Raw genomic sequence first — 5341 nt, 5'->3', positions numbered from 1 at the left:
CATGCCTACATTTTAAACTGTTGTACCTTTTTGTTTTAAAGGCCCATTAAGTCTGAAAAATTGCAATCACTTTTATTTTTTAAAAACTTTCATTTTTTGTCCAAAACGTTTCTAATAGCCCATGTATCTGAGCCATCTTTTGTTTCTTTTACATTTTAGCAACTAGTACGGCTATGATGAGTAAGTATTTTAGATGGATGTTAAATAATCATTTCGTTTACATTTTGCTACACTAATCATATTTTCTTTTCAAACTCAATTTTTTTTGTCAGGTGATAAGAATATCACATGTAAGTCTATTATTACAACATTATAAAACACTTATTTGCCCTTTTTACAAAAATAAAAATATATTCATTTCTGAGGCATAATGTGTGCCTTTAACCTTTAAATGTAAGTGTAGAGTAAATCTATCTAGTATATAAGTAAACATTTAATTACAGGAATATTGCTTTTAATTGATTACTAGTTGTATGAATATTTATGTTTATTCCATGCTTAGATATGTTATGTCCTATGAACACATTTCATCAAACATGTTTGTGATTTAATCATTCAAAGATAATGTAAGATTAAATCCATCTAGTACATTTGTAAACCTTTAATTACATGTACAGGAAAACACATTTATTTTGGCCATGTTTATGCTTAAACAATTCTATTTGAAGTTGAAATAAGTTCATGCTGGTGAATATGTCAATTGTACATATACATATATATTACACATGGCTGTTTAAAACTTGAAATGTTTATTCAGTATATGATCTTCTCATAGAAGCTTCATTGAGAGCATTGTTATTCTTCTGTTTTTGTTATTAATGTAGTACTTAAAAAAAAATAAAACATGTTTGTTTGATCGGTTTTTATAGCATGAATGAATGAAATAGCACTTGTCTTAATAAAAAATTGTACAACATTGATTTGTTAATTATTTGTTTTTCCTTCAGTTACAGAACAAGTTGAGGGTATAAAACTTGTTAAAATTTATTTCCCACTATTTCCATATATAGCAAAGACTAAGCTGCCAGTACGTAACGTTCGTAAAATATATGCACTGTACTAGGAATGAAACATTGAGACTGGTGTAATAACGTGTAAGATAATTGTTAGAAACATTGTTAGCAACATCGACAAGTCTGCAAAATGCATAAACACATGATATAGACAAGGTGTTAGAGTTATATGATGTCACATATGACTTTATACAAATTCTTTCAATTTGTAAATAAATTGTTACTGCGGGTATTTCCCCTTATAGTATATACAATAAAGCAGCATGTTATTCTTTGATCCGGGTGCATTATCACAGTTTCTATAGCTTTCGCAGAAGTGGTGGATCAATCGCAGCTGCGCGCAAAAGCGGTGGATAAAATATGGCCGTTTGCTTTTGCCGGTAAGTTTATGACTGAATTTTGTTTTGTGTTCATGTTTTACGGTAAACACCTAGTGTGACTGGAGACCACATATGTACCCTTCCAACTTATGACACGCAAACGATGTAGTTCATTGCCATTTATGCAAACAATTCTGTACAGTTGACGAGGGGACGCCACCTTTGTCAAATTTTGGTTTAAACATGTACAAATGTGTGCAAAACGACCCCTTAAAATACACCGGTATAGCACCGTATGAATAATTCTTACACAAAACAACCATATTTGGATTTTTTGAAATTGTTATAGTCGTCTGTTTATAAAACAAATGACATAAAACGATTTCAACGCAGACGGCGGTGGATTTGATTGAAATGCAGTGCGGAGGGCCCGATACAATTATTTCAATGTGAGGATTTAACTTGACATATATCTCACCTTTCAGTCGAGTACAACTTTTTTCATTCTTTGACCCCAGGGTAAAAATGTGTTTATTTAATGTTTAAAACTATAATCATTATATGTATAAAAAGATGCTCGAGTTCCGCTTCCTATTCCTCAATCGAAAACTCATGTGGCAGGTACTATCATAGAATTAATACTCCCATTTCAACAAACTATTTTGTTTTATTACTGATGTTTTGTGTATGTGATTGAGTTCGTTCTTATCAAATAATTCACCATTCGACTTAAAAATTCGCAGTAAAATAAGAACAAACATGTATATAGTGCCCTTTATCTTAATCTTAATTTTTCTTTTATATATCATGCATTTAACAGCCCGGACCTAAGAACCAATGAATGCCTGGCGGAAACTAGGAGTCAAGACATCGATCATAATTTAAAATAGACATTTATCAACAATGCCAGGGATACAGCAAATATCTGTGCCTGTGGTGTAAATTCTTTATTGCATAAGCGAAATACAAGGTTACGGGTCTAGGTTGTTCTACATCAGACTTCTATTACTCCAAAGTAAACAGATATCATACCAAAGCGGCCTTAGTTAATAGAACAAATTACAGTTAACGACAGCTACATGTATTTAAGAGTCATCCGCACATGACGCAACTAAATTACAGATCATATGGCCGTATATAAACAGTTGTTTTGAAATATAATATATAAATATTTTTTATTTATTAATAAACAGCAGTCGTGTATATAAAACGTTTGTAACGTTGCTTTTCGTTGGATAGTCGTGTCGTTTATTTACCATCCATCCATATAACTGTTTCTTACGGCGAATTTATATTAAATCTTGCTCTGTGAAATGTTTAAAAAGTTGTGTATTTCACGGGAGGAAAATAATTGTGTTTGATTCAGAGGGATATCATTTGGATTTGTTAGTCATACATCTTTTAAGAAGAAAGAAAACTTATTTGAGGATTGTTACAGACAATAAATAAGTGTTGACAGATGTGTAAACATTCAAAAAGCGGCTAGGAAATTGGAAAACATGGAATTTTTGAAAGGCTGCCTTACGAACGCTGGGTTGTTTACTTATTCTTCGGGCTGATGTCTGTCATTGCTTTTCAAGTTATTAGGCAGTTATTGCTCGTAGGATACTTAAATATGCCCAAATGTCATCAAGAGCAGTTTTGCATGTGGAAGGAATTGTATTTTTCAGACTGTAAAAATGAAACAAAAATTTAGAGACGATATTTGGTGATTGGTAATTTGAATGAATTGAAGTAAGTTTTCTTCTTTTTATTACTTTTGAAATTTCAGTTATTTATCAATTTCAGCTTTGCTTTTCTCTAAACAGCCTTGACAATGTCAGAATTGCCAACAATAATAAAATTGAGGTACCACATGGGAAAAAAAATCTTAAAAATTAGTCTCGTCATTGAAAAGTGTGAAATTAAATGTTGATAATTTTCACTTTGAAATTATCAAACATAATTTTCACGGATAAATCAGTAATCCACTGAAACGCATAAAATAAATACGTTTAAGCTTCTTGTTATAGATTATTCATAAATCCATTTACGTTGATGTATAGATTATTTTAGTTTATGTTTAAGCTCTATTTATGTTCATTTAATTTAAAATTTAATCTCCATTTATGTTCATTTATAGATAATTCAAGAATTTAAGCTCTATTTATGTTTATTTGCACACTTGAATGGATTTTTTTTAATAAGCCATTTTTTTCTGAAAAACTATCTAAATGTAAATAAATGTATGGAAAAAAATTGACAAAACTAAAAATATATAGAAGAACTCAAGAGGATGACAATTTCCACAAACGCCTGTTAATTCCCTTCCTGTGGCGTCGTTTTTGAATATCATTTGCTTGCTTCTTTTGCAAAATATGGGAAATGGCATACACAAACAGAAATGTATCCTTTAACCGTAACTAATCAATTGAAAACTGAAATGTTACGATTTATTTATGCAGTTGAAGTGTCAGCTCTAGGAACTCGGACACGAAGTCGTAAAAATTAGTCATAAACATGTTTAATTTAAAGGCTAAAACTCTAATATTATCTGGGTAACATCACCAAACAGAACTTAATTCAAAAATATTAATTTAAACAACGAATGCAAACACTGTCAGCTGAGAAAAGCTCTTCAAGAGTTAAATTCGCGTAAATTCAACTTGTCTAAAACAAATATGTTTGGGGGATGATTTCGTTTCATATATACCTCCACATATAAAAGATATTAAGAAAAAAGAAGAAAATTAAGAAAAAAATAATATAAAAATAATTCCATCCGAGAATGTTCCGTGCCCCTTTGGTAATTCATAGGTTTAAGCTCATTCTATGTTTATTGATATTTGAAAGCTCCATAAGAGATAAATGTATTTATCTCTTTAAACTTCATTAATAATTATATACAAATTCAATCTCAAATTATATTTACTAAAATGTTTAAGATTCGATGATTTTATCTATATAGAGGTAAGATCAGGATAAATTCATTTTAAGGTTCAAGCTCCGATGCATTGCCCGACGAGCATGACAATCGTCTCGGGCACTTCCGGTTTTCCCTTGAAAGGCAGGACTTCAATACGAGGCTGCTGCAGTCAGGGACTGTATTCAAAAAGGTAATTATTCAAACATTGAAAGTATCCGCAAAAGCATTTATGTAGCCTAAAATGCTAGCGTTAACCGGAAAGATAATTTGAAACTTTTAGTGTCTCCGAAAAAAGTAAAATTTATATCAAAACAATAAATATATCAGATGCTCAGTCTCAAAACCTCAGTATTAAAATGAAAAAGTAAAGAGGACTTAGTTTGTATATCCATTCCAGATTTTTAAAGTGCATTATAAAACAATCTGATACAAATTGTAATGTAAGTTTTCAAATTGCGCGCACATGTGCTTATGTCTGGGTTTGTTTACCCTGAAAAGGGGGAAAATGATATTAACACAATTATCGTAATGTCATTACAACAAATTCGCATTATTGGACATTTTCAAGGAATGAAAAATTAATATTGTTTGCTTCGAATAAGTCAATCGATAATACAATATATAAACTAATATAAACTACCGTTGTTGCGAATGATTAGAATGAATAGACTTTTTATAAGTCGTCTTAGTCTGGCATGTAGACTGTATAATATGTAAGTATACTAGTATGTAATTTTATGTTTTCGAATCAGATATTAAAACTGGCGCTCTTGAAATTGTTTAAAGAGCCAACATATCTCCTTTGTGTATGTAAATAGTTGGGTTGTTTTTGGCTAATCAGTATATCTGCTGCATTCTGGTAGCAAGTACTTGTGACGTCATCAGTCAACACGTCTATTGCAGGTGTAATGGAAAGTGATAACTACACCCATGCTGAGATTGAAATAGTACATCAGATAATGGACGAAGTCCGGAAACAGATTGGAATGAAATATCCTGACTTTGACTAGAATTATTATCTTCCTCTTAAAAGATATATGAAGGTACACTACATATATGTCGGTCAAGGTGCACGTGCTAGTGGATATTGAATTTTGTGCTGT

This window comes from Ruditapes philippinarum, unplaced genomic scaffold, assembly GCF_026571515.1.
Source record: "Ruditapes philippinarum isolate M1 unplaced genomic scaffold, ASM2657151v2 ctg4371_1_1_1_1, whole genome shotgun sequence".
NCBI lineage: Eukaryota > Metazoa > Mollusca > Bivalvia > Venerida > Veneridae > Ruditapes > Ruditapes philippinarum.
The sequence above is the reverse complement of the archived record's forward strand: the minus strand, read 5'-3'. Positions refer to the sequence as shown.